The sequence below is a fragment of the Rhinolophus ferrumequinum genome, chromosome 18, assembly GCF_004115265.2.
Source record: "Rhinolophus ferrumequinum isolate MPI-CBG mRhiFer1 chromosome 18, mRhiFer1_v1.p, whole genome shotgun sequence".
Lineage (NCBI taxonomy): Eukaryota > Metazoa > Chordata > Mammalia > Chiroptera > Rhinolophidae > Rhinolophus > Rhinolophus ferrumequinum.
Genome location: NC_046301.1, coordinates 46495585 through 46521884, shown reverse-complemented (window position 1 = coordinate 46521884; position 26300 = coordinate 46495585). Strand labels below are relative to the sequence as shown.

At 37.3% G+C, this 26300-nt stretch overlaps 1 protein-coding gene and 1 pseudogene across 1 annotated transcript in view; both read left to right on the top strand.

The window, feature by feature from the left end:
- LOC117037930 (zinc finger protein 333) overlaps positions 1–26300 on the top strand; it is a 1118586-nt gene that overhangs the window by 1000308 nt on the left and 91978 nt on the right. The gene's annotated exons all lie outside the window — the stretch shown is intronic.
- Positions 21005–21870, top strand: LOC117038466 (60S ribosomal protein L6-like; annotated as a pseudogene).

The window sequence follows — 26300 nt, the reverse complement described above, 5'->3', positions numbered from 1 at the left end:
ATGATAACAGGAAAGGAGAAGGAAAAAGGGGTGGTGGAGGGGAACAGAGAAAAGAATGAGAGGAAGATAATGGCAAAAAAGAGATAATAACTATCCAGGAAGGAATTCAGCAAAATATGATCAAGACTCTATGATTTGAGAGGATAATTCCCTGAGATGCCAACTGAGAGAATTCTAGAAAAAAATCCTCGGCTAAAATCCTCAGACTTTTGAGAGTGTTCTTGCTGTCATCATTAGCATTATTGATCATTATAACCTGCTAGGAGTAAAACTGCTGTTTCTTTTGTTTCCTAAGGGAATAAGCACTACAGATCATGCTCTTTTATTTCCTCCGAAAGGACTATGAAGGAAAATGTGGTTTGGACCTGTTAAACTCACTGGAGAACAAGTTCCGATTGGCTAGTATTGAAATATATGGAAGGACATGTTAAATGTTTTAAAAGCCAGGAGGCATTGTAAATGTTGTTACGGGTTAAGAAACAAAGGTAAAATGACAACCCAAGGTCATATCTAGTTCGATAGAAAGATGAAATTTTATGCCAGAAGTAATACCCCTCAAAAGGGGTATTAACCCTCAAAAGAGCACAAAATCTTGTTAAGTACACTGTAATCCAATCCTTGCCTTGCTTTCTCCAATCTTCCTCTGTCCCCTCTTTAATCCCACATGCATAAAAGAAGCTGCAAAGCTGTTCTTCTCTGGAGCATTTGAGGTCTTGCTCCCCAGCATATGTCATCCGTTTGGCTCAAATAAACTCTTCTAAAAATTCTAAGAAAAATGAAAGATGAAATTTTAATATCCAATTATTGTGAGTGGTGATAAGGGGCCATTTCCAAAAGTGCTACGGAGGAAAAGCCCATTATCTTGTCAGCCCCGTGTTCACAGGGTGCCAGGTACTGGGCTAAGGACTTGGGGATACTAAGTGACTCCTCATGGAGTTCATGAGCTGAGAGGGAGAGCGAGCATGAGACAAGCACTTATAAATAACCAAAAGTTAGGAAGATATACCTATACATGATGATATGAGAACATATAGCTGGGACACCTATTCTGGGGTTCTGGAGGATGATCATACAGGAACCCAATGACAAATAGGCTCATATTACTGTTCTGACTTTTCCTCCTCTGGCCTGCTCTTAATTGGTGACTGACTATTGGAGGGAACACTTATTCAGGCCTCATGTTCCATGCAAAGGACCTTCCTCTAGAGAGCAACGCTTCCAGTTTCTCTCCAGCTCCTCCTTACTCTTCTCCATGGAAACAGCAGTGGCTTGTTTTATTGCTGAGCTTGGAAGACAGACAAAGCTCTGTGACCTTTGGTCTTTCTCTCCGGAAAGTCTGCCTCTGGGCCAATGTAGATGACCATGGGGGTGGACTTTGTGGGAAGGGGAGGTGATGGATATATACACATATGTGCATGTGAATATTCTCGGAGACTTGGGAGCCAGCATCAGGCCTATGGTTATCATGATGATAATTAGCATTTTTCTTTCATTAGCTCGTTTAAAACTTGACATTGTTCTTTCTTAAGGAGTCTTCATATTCAGAAAGAACCTGTCTTTATAAACATACACGTGGTTGAGGACTATGGCTTGGGCATGAGGGAGGGCTATTGCATTTGGGTTGTACTGATGAGTGAATGCTTAATAATACCATATAATTAATGACAAGCCAAATGGTGTCTAATAGAAGCTGACTGCTCTGTTGTGTTTACTTGGGAGCCACAGAGTGGTAGAGACCACAGAAAATGAGTGAGCAAGCAATTTTTCTATCTGATTTTAGTACCACAGCCATCAGCATTTTTTTTTCAAGCATATTCTTGAAAACCGAGATTGTATAATGTTACTAGTTTTCTATGCAGTCAGAAGTATCTACTGTCTGTGAATTAAAACCTGGCAGATAAGAGAAATTACTGAAATTTCAAAATGTACAGATATTCGTAGTAAAGATTTTTCAGAGACACAGGATGCTGTAAATTGCAAATGCACACAAGACCACTTTCTGCTTGTTCTGGGAGACCAGAGCCTGCTGTGGTATTCTTAACTTGTCTGTCGAGAAACAATTAAGGAGATATATGCCATCTTGAAGTTTCCAAGTGAGACTAGCAGAAGAAACTGCAGACAGATGGCCCAGGTGCAGCATCCTTAAAAAACAGCATACACTACACCCAATGAAGGAAACTATTACCTCACTGAGTATAATTTGGAGCTGTGTTTTCAATAAGTCAAAAGATTTCGACATGTTGGCCCTAGCCCATAGTTCAACGTAAAGATGTCTGGATCTTGCACTGAAGCCCTGTAATTTAAGCAGCAGGGTTCTTCAAAACAGATATTTCACACAAGTAATAGGGACGTCTGACTGATTTCCCAATTTTTCACAGCAGAAAGATCCAAGAAATGTAGTTCGTGAGATGGTGTTTTTACTGGCATCCCCAACTGACAATGACAGTAATGATGAGACTCGGAGAGTCTCCAACCCTAGTTCAAAGGTTCATGATTTATAGCATCCTTCTAGTATCACTGCAGGGTACCATGTAGAATGTATATATTATTAGCCCATTATAGAGGGACTAGGTTTAGAAATGTTATTTTATTCTGAAAGACAAAGACCCAAATCCCGACCACTTGATATTTAAGTCTCAACTCACATTCTCACATTCTTTATACAAAGTGCAATGGTAATATCAGGATTATACAATTAATTTGATCTTTGTATGCAACCAAAGTAGATTTTTTTCAAACTTGTTCAGTCTATTTAACAACACCAGGTCAAACTGAGTGTGAAAGGTTATATCTACACCAAAGAAACCACTGTACTTAGACCTAATAATAGAAAGCAAACCTGAAACATAGGAAATTGATTCAAGATCTTACAAATGTTTACCTTAATGCTCCCATTACCTTGTTTTCCATATTGAAATCTTAGGATAAACAATGTTTTGGTTTGGCTTTTCTTTTCTTTTTCTTTAAAGTTTATTGGGGCGACAATTGTTAGTAAAGTTACATAGATTTCAGGTGCACAATTCTGTAATACATTATCTATGTCTCACATTGTGGGTTCACCACCAGAGTCAGTTCTCTTTCCATCACCATATATTAGACCTCATTTACCCTCCTCTAGAGCACCGTTCCTCCTCCCCCCTTACCCTTTGGTAACCCCTAAACTATTGTCTATGTCTATGAGTTTATGTTCTTTCAGTTGTTTGTCTTGCTCTTTTGTTGCTTCAGTTTATATACCACATATCAGTGAAATCATATGGTTCTCTACTTTTTCTATCTGATTTATTTCACTTAGCATTATAATCTCAATGTCCTTCAATAGATGAATGGATAAAGAAGTTGTGGTATATATACACAACGGAACACTATTTGGCAGTAAGAAAAGATGAAATAGGACCATTTGTGACAACATGGATGGATCTTGAGGTTTGGTTTTTCTTTATACAGTTGACCCTTGAACAACAAGATTTGAACTGTACCAGTTCACTTATGGGCAGATTTTTTTTTTCAATACAGTCACACTTCACATTGGTTATGTATCTGCTGATTCAACCAACCACGAATCGAAAACAGTATTTTCGCATTCTCAACCGTGGGTTCCCAACCCTGATGGAAGATATTGTTTTCAATTGGTTGAATCTGGGGATGCAAAGGGCTGACTGTAAAGTCAAAAGTTATCCATGGATTTTCGACTGTGAGGGGGCTAGAGACCCTAACTCTGCATTGTTCAAGGGTCAACTGAGTAGGCCCTTCAAATACAAGAATTTAACCAACCACAGATTTAAAACAGCATTTTCAATCTGATTGGGAATCTGCAGTTTGAAATCTGCAGTTGGAAATGCGAAAATACTATTTTCAATCAACGTTGGTTGAATCCACACATGCAAAACCTGGGCATAGGAACAACTGGCTGAATATCTAACTAACTACTGGGTGAAATTCTATCAACACCTTTTGGCCTCAGAAATACAGCTATGTATTTACCAGTCATAAACGTAATGTTTCCATCTCTAACTGACTTCTGTGTCCAGTTCCACATTAGTTTCAAACTCTGCAGGGGAAGAGGAATATAACAAATTGATTACCTACCGCCTCAGCATTTGTAGGTACCCAAATTCTATCCTTTCTCCTGCATGTGCCATCCTCTCCTCCAAATACCATCTTTCTTCTAATAACACAACTGCATGTCCACTTCTGGAACAGATCTGTCCTAGCACTTCAAACGCTGTCGAAAATTGAATTCATATCTTTGCTCTGGTCACGATTCTCCTTATTCCCAACTTTAATGTTTTTGTAATTCACCTTGTCTCCCAAGCCAAAAACACAATCTCTCAGGCTTCTACGCATTGCATGGTGGTGACATCTCCCTGAAATCTACTTCATTTTCATTGTCCTTTAACCCTCTGACCTCAAGTTAGATATCACTTCCTTCCTAGAACATTTCCTAGGAGGACTCTCAATGCACACTGTCATAATTGCCTCTTTAACTGGACTGTATGTCCCCTCCAAACTCATTTAGGTGAGGTACTACATCTTGCCGACTACCATTCATCCTCATGTTTGCACATAGTAGGTGCTCAATAACTTTGTTGTTAAATAAACTAATAAAGTTTATACCGCACATTAAATACAAAAGATACAAGAGTGAGATAGAGTAGAGAGGGACACAAACCAAAGCAAAAGGTACTCTGCTGACTTTAAGAAGCTTACAATATACTTTGGGGAACAATATTAAGTGGGGCAGACCAGTTATTGTAATGTTTCTTCCTTATTCTTCAAATAATAAATATCAATAATTTTTCAAATGCATTTTAATGCAGCAAAAAAAAATCTGAAAAATTACATTTGTTTATAATGGAGTTCAAAGTCAATAGTGTTTTTCACAGTTTATTTCAGATTTATTTTTATTTCCTTCAGTGACTTCTAATCAAGAAAAACTGACCATCCCTCCAGCAGCCATAGCTATCATTGCCTTCATTATACGTGAGTGGTGCACACTTGCCAAAACTAGTTTTACATGCACTAGTTTTACATTTCATTAACTTGGACAATAGCTATTGATAATTTCTTCTGTGCTCTTAAAATTTCACTATTACAAATACCCATAAATAATGTCGCTCTGCCTTGGAACATGGATTTGTGAAACACATCATCTTAAAGCTAATCATAGATCATGCTGCTGTCACTGATTTCAGCCTTGAATTCCTAACGGCTTAAAAAGGCTGTGGGTGAGTCTACCACTGGTTTCATAGATTACTAGGTCAATGTCACTGATTTTACTCACTAAAAAGTCAGCTTTGAGTCATTTCACTTTTCAAACAGAACATCGTGAGCATTTTCCACCAAAACCTAATTAATCATGTTTTTAATCAGTACCTTGTTATAACATGCACTCCAGACTGTTCTAAGAAAACAGCAGGTTAGTCAGCCAGCTAACAAAGCTCAACCAATAAATTGCTGAGTTTATTTCTTGCTGCATGGACATTACAGTCAAACAGTTTTGGGTCCTCAGACATGACTCAGAGGCTGCAAATATCCTGTAGGCACATTCATAGCCAACTTACCAAGGACTCTTGTTTTTTGTTTTGTTTTGTTTTGTTTTGTTTTTACCTATGGCTCTAAACATGCTGTAGGAATTGGGGGAAATCAGTTTCAAGGCTGTTTTACCTGATGATGGCCTTGTGCTGGTTGTGAACCTGGAAAGAGACCAGCCACCATCCACCAGACATGTGGAAAACCTTGATGTATGTGCTTGGACTCACAACCAACCCATTAAGTTAACTCACCACGTTCAACATAACTGTTTAGGTTTTAAGAGTACTAAACATAACCAACTGAGAGAATAGAAGTCTAAACAACATCTAAATGTTACTGACAAATAATTTTTTCTTCCTAAGCATGTCCCCAACTTGTGAGGATTGCCAGTTCATTTTCTATCTTCTCAGAGCTTTGAGTCAAGGGAACATATCTTATACCCAGACATGTCTAATGAGCCACAGATTCAAGGTCTCCAGTGTGCTATGTGTAATGAGGTAGTAAAGAAAGAAGAAAACGGAAAGATTCTGAGTGTTCATCAGACTAACCTCATCTATAAATGTAAAATGCATATGTAAGATATGATAATTTCCTACATTGAGCATATTATTATACCACCTATAGGTAAATCACTATATGATGGCAGACGGGTTCTTTGTTATTAGCTAACAAAGTTTCTCAAATGTATCAAAATGACTCAACAAGACATAGTACCTGACAAGATAAATCTGGAGGGAACATACAGGCTAGGTAAAGAGGCAATTAAAAGACAGCAATTAAATGTTCTAATAGAGCCACGTAATGGTTGCTATGAAAATTGTGGTTGGGGAAAGGTTAGTGAAAGCTCTTTGAAAGAAGTAATGTCTAACCTGAGACCAGAAAGTTACAAGGACCACGAGGGTAAAAATTTCAGTGAAAGGAAATAGCCCTTGCAATGCCTAGAGGCCTGAAAGACTGTGTTTTGAGGCTGATGAGCTCCTAGTTTTTCTTTTAATAGGGTCTAAAAGGGACACCTAAACACATTGACCAAATGTATTGAGGGCGGGGGAAGATACAGAATGTTTAATTGCTATAATTTTGATGTAGTTTGAATACTCTGCTAAAATCAACTGCCATATACTCACACATTAGAAATTTGTTTTGGCAATATCCTGACGCCTACCCACTGGGGCTCTGTTGAAGAAATACATATTTTTAATTCTTTGGTGTTACATCCTTTCCTTGATGAAATTGAAATCCAGTGTCCAAAGCAACTAGCTGCAGGCTCCAGCCTATTGCCTTCCCTTGCCCAAACTTCCTGCCCTCCCTACTAACACACGTAAGATTTCCAGATTTTTAGAAAAAATTTAACCGAGAACCAAGAACCAAGATACAGCCATTCTAAAGTTAAACAAAATATCAAACTTTTTTTAAATCTTTCATCTTAAGATATGAGCTTGTATGTTGAGTGCCTTTTCTCCTTTGATAATTATAAGCTGGCATTACAAAATGAAGTGACTATCTCAGTACTGTCTAACTTCTCATTTAGAAATTAACTATACTCTTTCTAGTGGCATAGCTATAATTCCTTATAGTTTGATACATTTGGTTTTTTTCTACTATTTGACCATGAGCTCAGTAAAGGTTAAGAGCCTGTCTTAAACTTCTCTGTATTCCTCATGTGCATAATAAAATTTCTGAAAAATAACAAGTAGCAAATGAATATTGTTGAAAGAAAAGGCATATGATATAACTATAGTGGGTTTTATTCAGAGCCCAAGGTTCGAAATAAGCTTTCCAGGCCAGAAAGGACAGAAAAGCTTTGAGAATAACAGATACTGTTACATCTTCATTTTGTATCTTAGCAGAAAAATAAAATAGTTTTAAAACAAAAGTGATAACCAGAACTACTTCACATAGTCTAACACTAGATCTCAAAGCAAAACTAAGAGGATTTGTAAGAGACATAAAGAATCTTGCCTGTGTTACAAACACTATTAAAATCAGATCGTAAAAGTGAAAAGTTTGGACATCCACATTACCTAAGCAAAGGTTTGTTTATGCCAAGAAAACTATTGTGCTCCTAATAGATATATCCCAGGGCTGTGTGTGTGTGTGTGTGTGTATGTGTGTGTGATTAGTGTTCCTACTTTAAATGTACGCCTATGAATCATGAAAACAGAGAAATTACTATTAAGCTTTAATTAAATAGTAGACTAGTAATAACAAGACTGTCATTTATAGAGAGTGTACTACATGCCAGGTACTATTCTAAAACTTTACATATATTAACACAGTGTACTACAACAACCAACAAGTGAGATGCCATTCAAATCTTAATTCAGAGATGAAGATGCAGAAGTAAGTACAGGAGATCGGGTAACTTGCCCAAGTCACAAGCTATTACGTGGCAGGGTAAGCATCTAACCTAGCCAGTCTGACTCCAGCATTCCCATTTAACCACTACACTAAAATATCCTAAAAGAGAAAGACATGACTTTTGAGAAGGAGAAACTAACCCCTTTATCCAAATTATTACAGAATAATTTCAGAACATTCTACTAGATGGTCAGATGGATGATGCAATGTGTAATAAATAAGGGGAGATAGGAAGAAAATATTTTTGATGGGTCCCAAAGTTTAAATTTAATGAAGTAAAACATTTCTTAGAAAAGAACCAATTTGGGCAGAAATTTCTCATATTGCTCTTTTTCATGTTTTAATATTTATCACAGTAACACATATACGATATAACATATACCAATGTTATAACAGAACATGACAGTTAGAGCTGTGTTCTCTTTTTCTGTCTTTGAGTCCACTCTCTCAGGCAACTACTTGCGAATCCTTTAGTTGTTCTAGCTTTACATTGCTTATTTCTATGTTTCTAATGTTATTTTATTATCTTTTCTATTCTTGACATTATCAACTGACTTTCTACTGTGTAATATGTGTTCTCCTGGTTTGCGAGCGTCCGTCCAATCTCATCCTGATTCCTGGTGCTTCATACTTGACCTTTCTCTCTGTGTCTTTCTTTTTCTCTGCCTCCAAAAGCTTTCAGGCTGTTCTCTTTTTACCCCTGGGATTCTAAAATGTTAAAATGATGTCACTGTGTGGAGTTTTGTTTGGTTGTGTTTTTTCGAAATGACACTCCATGGGACATTTCAAAAAGGAAAAACATGTTCTTTATTTCTAGGAAATTTTCTTATTTCTTTGATACTTTCTTTCTGTTTTCTCCTTATTTCATCTTGAAACAGCCCTCATTGAAATGTTCAATCTCATGGACTGATTCTCTCGTATTCTGATATTTTCCCTCCTGTTTTTCAACTTCTTAACTGTTATACTCTATAGGATGGAAGATTACTTCAAGTCTTGCTTCCAAACTTTCTATTTATTTTTCTGTTCTCCTTTATGAATGCAATATTCTTTTATCTCTCTGCAAATGGCTTTTTTGTGTGTTTTTGTTTGTTTCAATTTTAGTTGCATTTTGCTACTTACATTATCTCACTTTTCTTTTAAATCCTGTTTTTCTGATTGTTTTGATTCCTATCTTTCTATAAGAGCCTTTATGGATTCTTGGTATCAGTGACTGTATATTCAGAATTTACATTTAACAGGAGATGCTAATACTCAATTTGAAGTTCTTTGGCTTATCAATAGGTAGATTTCACTGAAAGAACATCAGGCTAAAATCCCACTCTAAGTGGGGCGTTCACAAATATCACCCAGCCGTTTCACTTAGGCCAATCTAATTAATTCTCCAGGGAAAATTATCCAGTCTCCTACCTGAGGTTAGCTAGGGTCTCTGTGACTGTTTCTCTAATTCCTTTTCTTTCTTTTTCTTTCGTCCTTTTCTTTTTTCTTTTTTTTTTTTTTTTTTTTGCAGGCCCTTTCCATACCCTGTTCTCAACAGTGCTGTTCCCTATTTCTAAATCTGGACCCTGCCTTACTCCTTTTTTCTAGAGAATAAATCTCTCTCCTGCCAGGAAAATATATGTATATGCAGAGAGGTCACGGGGGCAAGTAGTTTTGTTGGGTGTGGTGACTCCTGGCTGTACCAGGTACGGGAAAGAACCTAAGGGTCGAAATGCTCCTTATAAAGACTCTTGTCAATCTTCTTATTTTTACTTCTATGTATCAAACTCATGTTTCAGAGAAGTCCAATGCCTCAAATTCCAGAGCTTTTTTTGAGATCCTGATACACAAATCATCCTGCAACTGTGGGCATCCCTATGTCACTTACCACATGTCTTTCTGTTTGCGTCTGTATCTGTGTGTGTGTGTGTGTGTGTGTGTGTGAGAGAGAGAGAGAGAGAGAGAGAGAGAGAGAGAGAACAAGAGAGAGAGAGAATATAACTCACATACAGAAAAGTATACATAAAATTACTATTTTGTTTGAAATGCCACTCAGCTTAATAAACAAGCATCACGGATGTTTGTGGAAGTGACCTTTGGAAAGTACCTCCCCATTCACACCCCCCCTTGTGCTCTGAAGGTAACCATCAGTTTGATTTTTGGGTGTAATCATTACCTTGCTTTTCCATATAGCCTTACTATATATACTATACATGTGTCCACCCTTAAATAATATACTATTTAACTATGCTTGACTTTTAGCACTATAAAACGAAATTTGAATCATATTCTTCTTTAACATGCTCTCTACATTCAATAGCAATTTTTTGAAGTTTACCTATGTTCATGCTCTTAGATTAGGCTATTCATATTTTGACTGCTATATAATTTTCCTTGTATAAGTATCCAATTTTTATTTATTATTTCTCCTATCGATAGGCAATTGAGTTGATCCAGTTTTTCCTGCTATGGACATTCTTGGCATGTCTTCTGGAGTACATATGCAAAAATTTTTTCCCAAGGAATTAGACATAGAAATAGAATTACTAGGTTGTGTGGATATGCATCTTCAGCTTTAAAGGGCAATTCCAAATTGTTTTGCAAAGTGGTTGGGCAAATTTACAATATATGTTGTACCCCCATCATATATGTCACTTCGCAGTTTTCCCCATCCTCTCTAATTTTTGGTATTGTTCCATCTGCTTTGCAACTTCTTAAATTTGGTTGATATTTCTGATATGTTGTGTGTGGAATTTTCACCCTTGGTGAATTTCTACTTTAGTTGTATATTTCTAGTTATTTCTATAGGTTGACTGTGATTTTAGAAGAAAGCAAAGGTAAATAAGTACATACAGTCCACCGTGTTTAACTGGAAGATTCACATGTGAGTCTTTATACTTTGATTCAGGAAACTAAAATCATTTATAAGGAAAGGAAAATATAGCTTTTTATTTACCCTATTTTTCTCAGGCAATGATTATTTCTGACATTGAGTCATCACGTGAGTAATTCAAATGATTAGTTCTTAAGACACAAACAACAAACCCTATTAGGAGGGACTGTAAGGTTTGGCAACTCAAAGAACAGAAGAATTATAATGACTAAGCAGTAGCCCCTTTTAATTGCTGCTGTGCCAAAATATTGAAAATAAAAGTTTGTTGTTTTAAAAAAAAAAAGTGAATAAATCACAGTTTGTTTTCCTCGGGTTTGTGCTGCATTGTCTTCTCCTGTTTAGAGTAAAATGCCATTACAGCTTTTCGCATATTCCTTCCAAATATGTTAATAGCAGTGTTGTATCTTCTTTTTTATTATTCACCAAACATTTTTCTTTCACCTCTATATTATACTTCTCTTTCGTCCCATAGTTATCTTTTCTGTAAAACAGGGGAATAAACTCCAATAGAGCCACAATATTCAAGTAATAAGGAAAATGCATTTGCTCAGGTAACTAAGTTCTCCAGAGGCAGTCCTATCTTTAGGTGAGTCTTAACCTAGGGGACCACCTTTAAGTTGTTCAGACCATCATTCCTCGCTGATGCTAATTTTCTCAGTCTCTCTACTCTCTTTTTCTGCCATATTGACAGCATCCTAGGTTTCATGTTAGGCTTTTCTCTACATCTACACCTGGACTAGCTCTTGTAGCAGCATAATGGTCTCCCATTCCAGAAGTCACATTCTGAAATCAGACCATCCAAGAGCATCTTGATCTTTTCAACAAATATCTCCTTGCATCTCTTTAACTCTGATTGGGTTACAGGCCCATCCTTGAACCAACAAAACACTGTGGTAAACGACTATGGGAAATACTGATTGACTGAAGCTGGTAAGAACCATTTCAGCTGGGATGGTGGGTTACTGTCACACAAACCACATAGCTGAGAATGGGGAAGGTGGTTCTTCCCAAGGAAATTCAGAATACTATTAGGAAGAGGGAGGCTCCAGCCAAAAGGCAACAAATGTTTATTGAGCTCTGAGTTTAAATGTATTCTTTTCACTTGGATACTGATATATCAAAATGATAGGTCTTCCCAGGATGTTGTCTTAATATTATTTTCCATAAATCTGAATATCAATGGAATCCTTGAAAGCAAGGGCAATGGGAAACCTGAACTCACATCGCTCATTTAGAATTCGACCTGATCATTTGTTCTTTAAATATCAGGGACCAATATTATAGAATCATTTAAAAATGAGTATTTACCTATGAAGTGTGACTTTCTCTAAATTCAAAGGGAAAAGATAAATTAAAATACAGTTTTCTTTAAACAGAAACCTCCTCTTGAATCTCTCTTGCCCCTCCTTCCAAACAGCAGTCCTCAACTTCTTTCACACATTGCTAAGACGTGAAGTCTTGACTAAACAGTTGCCTCAATTCTGGGTATCTTTCCATATCATTTAAGTCAGTTCTCCCTTCCAGTTCAGGAGTTTACTACAAAAAATGTTTTACTTAAGGAGGTTATTTATTATTCAACCTTAGGAAAGAAGGAAATCCTGTCACCTGCTACAACATGAATGAATCCTGAAGACATTATGCTCAGTGAAATAAGGCAGTCACAAAAAGGTAAATACTATACGATTCCACTTATATGAAATGTCTAGAGTGGTCAACTCCTAGAAATGAAAAGTAAAATTATGGTTGCCAGGGGCTCGAGGGAAGGAAAAATGAAGAGTTGTTTAATGGGTGGAGTCTCAATTTTGCAAGATGAAATAATGGAGATTGGTTACACAACAATGTGAATATACTTAACCCTACTGAACGGTGCACTTAAAAGTGTTTAATATAGTAAGTTTTATGTTATGTATATTTTCTAAATATACATAATTTTCTAAATATACACAATTTCTAAAAAGAGACATTTTGTTTTTAAAAAGTTTGAAACACTGAGAAATTAAGTGTCCAAGATTGAAAAATAACTAAAATATATTCTTGAGAAAGTAAAACAACGATCATTCCTTTTTTGATCTACTGGAGCAATGGATAGACAGCAAAAAAAAAAAAAATGAATAAGACAGGAGAAGAAACTTGATTTAAAAGATCTGTCAAAATAGCAAATATTGGCTTTAAGGCTCCAAAGCTACTGTTAGCTTAGATTCCGACCAGAATCATATATATTTTATTTGTTATTTGTTCAGATTGCAGGCCTGTTCAGAGAGAACAATGAAGGCAGGAGTGGAAATTCAGTAGCTTCCAGTACCCAGCCCAGTGCCATACTCATATTAAGAACAAAGTGAGTGCCTTTTGAAGGGGTGAAAGAAAAGAAGTTGGAGAAGCCAGGGTCTAAACACTTCTCACCAGCTTCACCTGTACCATCACCATCCAAGCCCTCATCACTTCTCACCTACACTATTACAAAATCTAGGTCATCTCCCTGCTTCTCGCCTTTGACCCCCTAAAGTATATTCTTAAAAGAAATTCATAAAGATCCTGAAAAACGTGAATCAGATTACGTCACTCTTTTACCCCAAATCCTTCATGGCCTCCCATCTCAACCAGAGTAAAAGCCAAAATCTTATCATGACCTGCAAATTCCTACTGAGTTTAGTCCTCATCACCTCTCTGATGTTGTTTCCTACTACTCTCCTTATTCATTCCATCCAACCACACTGGCCTCCTCACTATTTCTTGAATATAAAGTATGAACTCATCCTATAGCTGCTAGCATATAAGTTATGGTGCCTCAGTTTATAGTTGATTCCAAGACTGGTGTGCAATCATGTGGGAATAACATTAATGCGGGAGATAAGGCATTTATACAGATAATCATTGATTTGTGAATATGTAATGGTTTATTTGAAAATAATATATCTTTAAGTATTTACCTTTGTTTTACAAACTAAGTAAATAACACAGAACCAGATTTAAACATGTAAAAAATATGCATAGATTTTCTCTTTTAACAATTCTGTTTTGAAGTTTTAAACTCCACATATCTTGAGAAGTACTAGAGGTTGGGGGTAGGAAGGAGGCTTTAGATTTTAGCTATATACCTCTATATTGTGTGATGTTAAAATATTAAAGGAAACCTCCAACACACACACACACACACACACACACACGCACACACACACACACACACACACAGCATATGGAGTAAACAATGCAAATTAGAACAACTGAAAAAATATCTATTTGAAAGAAATAGAAAGAATAGATATTTTTAAGCACTCTGTGTAGTTACAGAGCCCATGAGAAATTAATTTTTTGGTAAACGTAAAACTAGAGAAACAGTAATTATTTTAATTCTCAAAGATTTGCAGTGTTCCACTCTAAGCTACAACTAATATCGGTCATTGCTCAGTTTTCCTCTGGATTTGGTTCACCAGTCTGAGTCTTCTTTTCTTAAGGTCAGAAAGGACTGGAATGACTCTGGTTTCAGGGCAGCTGCATTTTAGCTTGGTGATGAAAATTTACTGCATCAGCAGGCTTTTCTGCTTCAGCTTGTTAGAAACCCAAGCAATATCAAAAGCAACTCTATGTATTTGACCTAACTAAAAATAGACACTTGCTCATGGCTCTAGTTTCTAATTCAGTTTTTACCAGGGGGATTAAGACTCTTGTTCTGTCACTCCCCACTCTATGGTTTGAATCATCACTATGGAACCTAACATGCCCTTCTTTCCAGAAACTTCCACCAGTCAAAGTCAGTGTTGTGTTTCTTTTCTATATAATCTTTTGTCCCACATCATGGGCATTCGTTCCATTAAGAATTGAGTCACCCGGCTATCTTACCCCTCCTATGGGAAACTGGATGTTAAATTACTTTCACAAAGATACAAATGGTATTTTTGTTAGCTATGGAGGTCCTCTTCTCTGACTTGCCCTTCGAGAACTTGCTGGGATGGAGGTAGCTGGGCAGACAGCCTCTAGCTGTCACTTGGGCTAGAATTTTTACCGGAATCCATCCTCTTCTCAGGTTACTAGCCAATGACTGAGCTGGAGCAGCAAAGTTGAGTCTTTACTACTCAACTCAGGACTCTGCTGGCAGACAATCTTTGTTCTGGAGCTCCCCATCAGCCTAGCCAAGACTTCCTCAGAGCCACTCTGCAATATGAAGTTTCACCTACCCAAACCTCTTTCCTTCCTTCTCTCCTGTCAGATCAGCATTATGGTCTGAAGTCTTCCTCTCCTACTCCTCCTGCTTCTTCTCCCCTTGGGTAAATTGCCCAATTTACCAAATGGTTATGAGCTAACATCAATTGGCTCATGAGCATTTGGTAAATTGGGCGATGGTGTTAGTATGACTTGGACACTGTGGTGATGTACATGCAATCTTTCCTGGCACATGGGATAACCTTCAATTGGAAAAGCAAGAGTCCTCAGCTCTTCTAGTACCTAAAGTCCTTTCCAGCTCTACTTCAAGAGGATTGAAAATGAGTAACTACTCTCAGAGCTGCCTCCACAGACAGACTCCCCCCACCTTTGCACCCCACACTCGAGCAGATTTACCCTTCCTCCTGGGTCCCCTTAACAGCAGCTCTACTCCTTTAGAACTCCACTTCCATCTCTAATATCATGGCACCACAGCCAGCATTTACACTCCATCAGTTTTTACAGTTTGAACACCCCTACAGCAGCCTCTAACCGCACTAAAATGGCCTACTCTATTCAGGTTATTGTTTGAGATAACAAATGCTTTTTATCCTATGATTACAAATTACATAGATGTGTAGGTTATTACACGATCATCTTTCAACTCCAAACCTGCCCGTATTCGTTTCCCAATGTTGTATAACAAATGACCCCAAACTCAGGACCTTACAATGTCGTCCATTTGTTATTCCACATTTTCCACAGGTCAGGATTCTGAGCAGATCTAGGTGGATCCTCTGCTCAGGGTCTCACAGGGCTGTATGTAATTATGCAGGATGTGATTATAGAATTGAGGTCCCTGTTTTCTTGCTAGCTGTCAGCCAGGGACCACGCTGAGCTCCTACAGGCTGCCTGCAGGTCCTCACTGTGTGGCCCATTTCGGCAGTTCACAACATGGACGCGTGCTTTCTTCCAGGCCAGAAGGAGAGTGCCTCTCTGACTTCCGGTCCCTTTCCAGTCAGCTATGACTGAGTCTACATACTTACAGTAGACTCACAGGAGTGACTATCCCATCATCCTGCCATCTAATGTAACCTAATCAAGGGACCCACTGTTCCACCGCATCCTCAGGTTCTGCCCACATTCAAGGATACGAGTTTTATACATGGCGTGTACAGCATGAAGTAGGAATCTCAGCCCATCTTAGAATTCTGCCCACCACGCTGCCCTTCGTACCGTTTTTTGATGTTGAAACTGAACCCTACAAATCATGTGTCTGCCTTTCCATCTGGCCCCATTAGGTTCTGCCAGTGATGGGCATAAAGGGAAATGGGTAGGATGGGGAGAAAAGGGTCGTATTCCTCTTTGTTTGCTTGCTGTTCTTGACTCAGCAACAGCCTTACACTATGGCAGCAGTAGTTGGTTTGAGCCTTCAGTTTTTCAGCAGAAATAACCTCATCGTGTCCCCTCAGAGGTCTGAAACCCTCTTCCATGGGACACCTCCTCTGAGCTCCTGAGGGACCATCACAATGTGAGGAAGCACCCAAATTCAGAGGTTTGGGTACCAGCTTCATTTGGTCCCTTCTAGTTTCTAACAAACCCATTTTCTTTCCTTTTTTCCCCCCAAACATAGGGTGGGAACAATGTCCTTATGCTACTTTATTTATATTACCTCAATGTCCCTTTTTATATTCAAAAACTGAACAGAGCCTTATGGACGTATGGGAGACTATCAAAGGGTCATGTTAATGAAGGAGACAGAAGAAAGAAAGGAGCAGGAAAAATATCTTTTTAAATGGCTGAAATTTTCCCCAATTTGACGAAAGACATAAATGTATAGAACCAAGAAGATCAGAAACCTCCAATTGGGATAATTTTGAAGAATAACACGCTAGGTATCTAATAGTCAAACTCTGCAAAATCAAATAACAAAAGGAAGTCTCAAACATATGCAGAGAAGAACAGTATTATGGAACACTGAAATACTGGAATACAGTATTCTCCAGAGGAACAGAACCAATGTAATGTGAAGGGAAAAAGATTTATTATGAAGAACTGATTCACTCAGTTAAGGAGTCTAACAAGTCCCAAGATCTACAATCAGCAAACTGAATACCCAGGAGAGCCAACGGTGTAAGTTCCCATCTAAGTTCAAAAGCATGAGAACGAGGAAAGCTAATGGTATAGTTGCAGTCTGAATGTCAATAGGCTTGAAACCAAGAAACAGTCAAAATTTTCGTTCAAGTTCATAGGCAGAAAAGAACCAATGTGTCAACGCAAGACAATTAGGCAGGAGGAGCTCCCTCTGACTTGTGAGAGAGTCAAACTTTTTGATCTATTTATGCCATCAACTAATGAGGTGAGGCCCACTCACATTAGGGAGGGCAATCTGCTTTACTCAGTTTACTGATGCAAATGTTCAGATCATCCAGAAACATCCCACAGACCTACCTAGAATAATGCTTGATCAAATGTCTGGGCATCCTGTTGCCAGTCAAGTTACTATGTAAAGTTAACCATTACAAATCCAGCCCTTGTCAACTAGGCAACCATACACATCTTAAACCATACTTAATCTCCAAATAAAGGCAATAACAAGACCATGATTCAACTTAACATAATGTAACTATCCTACCTACAACCAAAAATACACTAACCCCATCTCTAGAAGAAAAGGTAAAATCCTTAAGTGGTGTTTATTCTTCTCCTTGATGTCCTATAACTTAAATACTATGGTGTAAAATTAAAAATGCTTAAATGTTATGATATAGAGTCAATATATCTTATGTTACATGATAAGGGAATGAGAGAGGGAAGAAAACAAAGATATCCCATATATTATATATACAGTTGAACTTTCAACAATTATACAGTCAAAATTATACAAATATTTTTGTATAAATTTTGACTCCCCAAAAACTTTACTACTAATAGCCTACTGTTGACCATTAGCCTTACTGATAACAAAAACAGTCAATTAACACATATTTTGTATGTTATATGTATTTTATATACTGTATTCTTACAATAAAGTAAGCTGAAGGAAAGAAAATATTATTAAGAAAATTGTATGGAAGAGAAAATACATGTACAGTATTTATTGAAAAAATTCACTGTGGACCTGTACAATTCAAACCATGTTATTCAAGGGTCAACTGTATACACATATATAAATGTATTTTATATATAATATATATACACATACACACACAAACATATTCATAAGAAAATAACAAGGAAATATTCTTATAGTCCTCATGCCTGTAACGAGACACATGGTTGAAGTTGGTATTTGTAACTACCTTCCACTACCCATCCCATATTTCCTTTAACCTCAGCAAGCATCTCAGCTGGCTATAGTTCTTTACCTGGAGCGGTGACTCAAACAAACCTTCATTCCTGAAGGGTCTGGGCCATTAGCAGTCCTACCTGGATCGGTTGTTGTACTTTTCCTTTGATTTTAATCACAGGCCAAGGTAATACTAAAAGATAGATACCTTAAGGAATCTCCTATATTCCAGACTACTCTTTCTCTAGCCCAGCAGAGCACTAAGGAAGCAAAAATGTTGCTAGTGGGTCACTAGGGTTAATAATGAGTGGTGCCACTTCCATTGTCACCATTCCATTGTGACCTGTGAATCCTGGCTATGGGAGAAACAGCACCATATATTGCATGTTGATTCAGAGCATAGACAACCCTCTGGAGAATCTCGCCCCCACTTTTAACAGTAAACACCCTACAAATCTGGGATTCTATCTTGTGTTTTAATACAGCCAGTAGCAGGATGAGATTCTAGGTTTGATATTTAGCAGTCTCAGTCCTGTGGCTATAAGAAAGAAGGGTCTCTTTCAGGCACACATACAAGCTTTCAAGTCATTTATTGGTGTTTGAAAGCTGGGAATTCGAATCTCTGAGCTCATTCTTTTCTTTCACTACTTTGTCCAGTGGCGTTAGGAATAACCAGTCAATCTCATTATATTCATTAGTCTGACAAAAATGTCTCAAAGCATATACACAGTCACTCAGTGCCTTACTTTTCATAAGTGGTCAATTAGGAATATTGAGTGGTGATAATTGGCATATCTCTATTGCTACATCCTGCCTGCCATGGATTATCAGTGCTCTCCTTACTGCTGGAACTAAAACCATTAGCATCTTTAAATCCAATCAGATTACAAAGCCAATTTCAGAAACCAATTCAAGAAACTTGAATTTTTTCCAAAACCAATTCAGAAAACTTATCTTTAAAATTCTATTCTTCTAGAACCACTCTTGGTGCCAAAACCTGTATTGGTCAGGGTACCCCATGGCCCAGTCAAGATGATACATAAAATTAACCATGACAGGAACCATAAGGGAGAAGTTTGATAAGTCAGTCATATTAAAATTCAGAACTTCAGTTCATCAAAAGATATTATAAACAATTTGAAACACAAGGCACAAATTTGGAAAGGACAATTGCAATGTAAATGAACACATAAGAATACCTAGACTATGTAAACAATTCTTATGAATCAAGCTCACTTATAATCAAAGAAATAAAATGAAAACCAAATAGAGACAGCATTTCATGCCCACAGGGTTGGTAAAACAATACCAGGTATTGGTAAGTATATGGAGCAACTCTCATGTACTCTAGTAGAAAGGTAAATTGGTATAATCACTTTAGAAAATGATTTTATTTCACCTAGCAGTAAAGTTGAATGTGCACATATCCTATGACCTAGCAATTCTCTTAAGAATATATCCTAAAATCTTAGAGCAATGCTCGTCCTTGTGCAGTAAGACCTATACAGAAATATTCTAACCAGTAATGTTCATAACAGTCAAAATCTGGAAACAGTCCAAACGTCCCACACATTAAAATGGATACATCAATTACAGCATACACACATAGTAAAATGCTACATGGCAGTGACTGTAAATAAACTATAATAACAGTAGCAATAATAATGATAATAGCTAATATATAAATTGTTTACTAGTATTACCAAGCTCCTGTCTAAGTTCCATATAGATAATTTAACCCCACAAGAATGCTGTGAACTATGTACAATTATTGTTCTCATTTTATAGATGCAAAAATTGCAATCAGAGCGATGAAATAATTTGCCCAGATTGACCCAGATACCCAGTGAGGAGGTGAAGCAGGATTTCAAGCCCAGGGAACATAGTCTACTGGATGAAGTTAGTAAGTATGTTTTTTTAAAAAAAATGACATAACTAAGCACCACATTTGGGAAAAACACAAATACGTGTTTATTATGATTTGAGGGAATACATGGGAATGTTCACCTAATATTATCCCTCTGGGTACAGTTGAAGGAGGGGCATTTTGATCATTTCAAAATTACTAGAATTCTTTTATTTCTTAAGCTGAGAGACAGGGATATGGTTCTTCATTTTAGTGTGTGTGTGTGTGTGTGTATGTGTGTGTGTGTGTGTAAACGCTCCATGTTATGATTGGGTATGCTTGCCTCTTACTCCTACTTTTATCTCACATTTAAGCAAGATTTCTCCTTGGCACCTACCTGTCTTTGAACCTCAAAGCCAGGAGAAGACTCCTTTCATATCACATCCTTCTCTACTGAACAAATTGAGTCAGAACAACCAGGTGCATAAACTGGGACAGAGAAAAAAAGAGGAGAAAAACTATGAAGAGAAGATTAATGAATATTCAAAATACATTATACCATCACAGAGGAAGGAACTGTGAGAAAAGAGGAAAAAATAGGTAAGGTAGGAGGGAAAGAGTAGAAATGAAAGAGATGGAAATAAAGAGATATAGAAGAGAGGAAAACAAAAGAATGGAGAAAAGGAAGATCAGCCAGTTTTTCTCTGAGTGGGTTATATGTTTTACATGTGAGAAGCTGAAAGGTATCCACTTTATGCCCCTAGGACCTTGGGAAAGGTCAACTGTCATTGCCTGGTCTAGTATACATACAATGATCCAGTGGTCTATAATGAACACTAAATGATCGAATTCTACCTGAACTTCCATTAGCCTTCATAGTCACCATTCATTGATATTTAAATATAGCTATTTGATATCAAATGCAAAAAGAAAATTCAAAGAAATAAAGAAATGCTCTTTTCCAACTTGCAAGATGGCGGGTGAAAAAGCCGGGAAGCCGGACACTAAAGAGAAGAATCATGAAGCCAAGAAGGCTGATGCTGGTGGCAGGGTTAAGAAGGCTAACCTCAAGGCCAAAACTCCTAAGAAGGGGAAGCCCCACTGTAGCCGAAACCCTGTCCTGGTCAGAGGAATTGGCAGATATTCCGGATCAGCTACGTATTCCTGAAAGGCCATGTAGAAGAGGAAGTATTCAGCAGCTAAATCCAGGATTGAAAAGAAAGAGAAGGAGAAGGTTCTTGCTACTGTCACAAAACCAGTTAGTGGTGACAAGAATGGTGGCACCCGAGTGGTTAAACTTCACAAAATGCCTAGATACTATCCTACTGAAGATGTGCCTTGAAAGCTGTTGAGCCCTGGCAAGAAACCCTTCAGTCAGCACGTGAGAAAACTGCGGGCCAGCATCACTCCCGGGACCATTCTGATCATCCTCACTGGGCGCCATAGAGGCGAGAGGGTGGTTTTCCCGAATCAGCTGAGCAGTGGCTTGCTACTTGTGACTGGACATCTGTCCCTCCATCGAGTTCCTCTGCGTAGAACACACCAGAAATTTGTCATTGCCACCTCCACCAAAATTGTATCAGTGGTGTGAAAATCCCCAAATATCTCACTGATGCTTACTTCAAGAAGAAGAAGCTGTGTAAGCCCAGACACCAGGAGGGGGAAATCTTCAACACAGAGAAGGAGAAATTCGAGATTACAGAGCAGCGCAAAATTAATCAGAAAGCCATGGACTCGCAAATTCTGCCAAAAATCAAAGCTGTTCCTCAGCTCCAGGGCTACCTCCGCTCTGTGTTTGCTCTCACAAATGGGGTTTATCCTCACAAACTGGTGAATTAATTACAAAGAACCTAATTAAATGCCTGAACTGTTAAAAAAAAAAAGGAAATAAAGAAATGGGTTTAAATAGATGCTTATACTGATATCAAATACAGCAAATCAAGCAGTCTCACTCTGGGAGGGATACAGAAATTAGTGTGCTCCTAAAAAGCATGAATTTGACATCGTTTCCTTAAAACTCTACACACCAAGAAGATATATTCCTTGGATGCCAATAGGCAAGCTTATAAATTATGATATTTTAGGCCCTGATTTATCACTGTGTTGAGTATTTTTCAAGATAAAACAACAGGAATCAAAAATCTATGAAAATTTTCAAACTGATAATAATCAGAAATGCAAACAACCATGAATTTTTTTTAATGCATCTTATTCAAGCAGAGAATTGTTTTAACGCCCAGTTTTGTAGGGGGTGAGAAGAAATGTGCATTCTCACATAATAATGCGTGGCAACATGTATAAGAAGCATTAATTATGTGCCTACTTTTGATATAATAATTCCATATCCAAGAATTTTACCTAAGAAAATTATCAGGAATATGTTGAAAGTTTTAGCTATGGGAATATTATTTCAATGCTATCTTAATAGTGAGCAATGCAAAGAAATGGTCCGATGACATGGGATTAAATGGTGGCACATTTACTGAATGGAATAATACTATTTTAAATAATAATGAATAGAAAATAGCATCAAAAATTAAAATATGTTAAGTGGGAAAATAAATACTTTTAAAAGTCCATACATACAACTCTACTGTTGACTAGTTCATAAAATAAAGGTTTGAAGGAAGGAAGTGAGATGAAAAACAGATGTGAAACATAGTTGGCAAAAAAGAGTGAAAGCCTCACCAATTGCCGAAGTCCAATAATGGTTGAATGGCTCAACATAAAGCCTAACTTCTTTTTCTACAACAAAAGATGAACTATATTCCTGTAAAATATATAGACTATATTCCTACTGTTGAGGAAGAAATGATTAAGAATATTTAAAGGACCTTGAGTGACTGATAATGGAAAGAAAACAAATTTAATGAGAATGCAGTTTGTGTACTGTCCCTCGAGACTTTCTGAGTATGGCTGATGTAAAGAATCTCACAGGGAGAGCAAACTCCTGGGGTGGCCACAACTCTATAATCACATGTGATCATTCATAAGAATGCCACTAGCCAGTCTCCGTAAGCGATACAACAGCGCTGGGTGATTGATCTAGAATTTTGCAAGGGAAATTCTAAATATTTTTATTCCAGGGAAAGAACTATTCCTCTCACCTACATCCCAATGAAAGTTTATGATTCTTTTCCACAGGAAACAGGGTTGGGAGGGAAAGCTAATGGTATTCAGCACTGCCAACCCCTCTTACACATGGGTAACGAGAAAATTATGATGGGCTAAGAAGGCAAAGCTTTTTACCTCTGAAAGATGGAATGGTTGAAGAGGTGTGGGTGTGTTCAAAAGGACATTAAAGTCATGAAGAGCAAACATTTGTTGACCATAAACACAAACCACCAAATCCCAAAATACTAAAAATAAGCCATAAAGGAGGTAGTTCTGGAACAACATTACTAAACATACGGAATTCATTTCCTCCAATAAATTGTGTGAGAATAAATTGGAATTGTCCAAGAAGGGATTTGTTAGAGCTCTTTCAAGCATGGATTTAATATAATATAAACAGAGAAGAGTAATATCAGCCCATGAATACTATCAGAGCAGGAAACAGCCAAGCTCTTCCAAACGTGTTCTTGCATCATTGTTGGTTACCAAATAGCTCTAGGCAATGCCATCTCTTGTATTTTTACCTGCACTGGCACAGTGTCCAGTACATGGTGGATACTCAATGCTTGTTCATTCAATGACAGTCATACACACTCTGTATATCCCAGCTCCCTCCAAGCCATCATTAATCTTTAATCTGCTGTGTCATTGCTCTTAGGGAGAAGAAAAACTGAAAGCCAAATCCCGTATCAGAATTGCAATCCTCCAAATACTTCCTAAACTCAGTAAAAACATAAAAGCTAGTCATTCGGTCTTTTTAGAAACATGAAAAAGGTTAAGATAGAGTCATTAAAGTATTCTTGAGTTTCTGAAGAACAGGTAGTGGACTAATTCCAAATTATTGTCTTAAAAGGAAGGACATAGCAGGTTTTCAATTAAGGCCACCCATTATTTATATTTTAATACAAAATCTCCATTTAGCAAAAAATCCCATAGTGCCACATCTTCTCTGCCGTCACCCAACAATTGTTTAAAGGAAATTTGTTACTTACCAATCAGTCAGTTTTTTCAAAAGGTCTATAACAACTACAAAGTTGTGACTTGAGTTCTATTTTACCTTTGAAGAAATAAAAATTTATGAGAAAATAAACCCCCTTTCTTTCCTCTCAATCATCTTTTCTTGTGTGGAAGGCACCCAAGAACATCCCTTGCAAGTAGTTCAAAATTCATGACTACCTTGTCAAAGCTGCCAAAATCTGTCAACGAAAGGAGGCAGACAAAATGCTATAAAATGCACTGACATGATAGATTTAACAGACGTGCATGTAAAAAGTCTCAAGGTATTTCTTTCCAACCCATTCCAGGGAATCTTTTAAGCCTTCCCGTGAACCATAAGGAACATCCCATGTATTTTACTGCATTTCTTCACTGGCCTTTTGGAACCCACTCTTGCAGCTGCAGAGAATAACAAGAACCAAGGTCTTCTCAAAGTCCCTGCTGTCACTTCACATATTAATCAAAAAAGTCCTTTGATTGCAAAGAAGAGCCCTTAGGATGCAAAGAAAGTGCATCCTAAAAATCTAAACCCACTTTCTCTGCAACATTCTCATCATGCTGAGAAGTAGGGCAAGTCTAAGTCCTCAGAGCTAAACACACAAGAGGCAAAACTAACAAGTCAAAGAATTTTTTACTTCCTGGAATGATAACCACGTGTGAGGGACAAGCGGTATGAAAATGAATAGAAAAAATTCTATCCATTCTATATTCTCCCAATGATTCTCATATAGTATCTTTTTCATTTTGAAAAAGATCCAAGCCCACACAAAAATTAAAATTAAAGAATGACACAATGAACATTAGTATTCCCCTTACCCAGATATACCAACTATTAATAATTTTATTGCATCTGCTTCATTGCTTTACAGTAGTACCTACTCATACAAATACTTCTTTCTGCCAAGCCATCCCAAAGTAGGTTGTAAACAACAAGACACGTCACCCTAAATACTTTAGCATATATCGCCCTCAAGCAAGGACATTCTACCACGCAACCCAACACAATTACCCCGCCTTTAAAAAAATGAATTTAATAACAGCATCCAACACCTACGCCATATGCAAATTGCCCCACTTGTTTATAAAATGTCTTTTATAGGTTTTTAAAAATTCAGGATCTAACCAAACTCCAAATTACATTTGGATGTCATATCTCTGTAATCTCGTATCATCTACCTCTTACCTTCGTGACACTTTGATGAATCCAGGCTAATTGTTCTATAAAATGTTCCACCTGAATTTGTCTGATGGTGTCCTCAGGAGTAGATTTAAACAAGACGTTGCTGGCAAAGACCCTTCCTAGGTGATGCTAACTACCTCAAACTGTATTGTATCAGAAGGCACCTAATGCCAGGCCAGGCCATTGTTGCAATGCCAACTTGAGCATTTGATACAGTAGTCACTGCCAGATCTCTCCATTATAAATGCATATTTTGTCCCATTGTAATTAATAAGTAGTGTGTTATGTGATACTTTGATACCATGTCAATACTCTGTCCCTCGGTAAGCTGACACACCTAGTGGTTTGTCATTCAGAGATGTTCCTCATTTAAATTAATTACTACACTGGGAAGTTTACACAACAGAAATTTTCTAATTCTGTCATTCTTTCTGCATTTATTAGCTGGCATTCTGCTTTAAAAAGGAGCTTTTATTTTCTCTTTTTCTCTCTTTCTCCCTCTGTTCCTCTTTCTAATATCATTATGTAATCAAATATTTTTATATTTGCTATGCTTTATATCACTGTTATTGTTTTTGAAGCTCAGATTATCTGACTTTTAGTTAATAGTATACCTTTCAAGTCAGCTCATGAGTTTTTTTGACATGTCTCCATCATTCTTTGAGCATTTTTTTGTTCTCTGGCCAATAAAATATTTTAGGTTAAACCTGGATTTTTCCTGCCCTAGACCTGGAATCAGCCATTGTTTCAAGGATCCCGAATTCATTGTAGTGAGTAATGGGGCATGTGTTCACACTGGAGAGATATCTAATTTGAACTAAAAGACAAAAGATAGAATCCCACTAGGATATCAAACAATGTCAAAATTCAAAATAAGGTGCTGATTCTGTCTCAAATTTCAGAAGAAATAAAATTAACACCAAATTCCCTTTATTTCCACTCCTAAGGTGTATAAAGTATCTACAGCAATGCTTAGAAG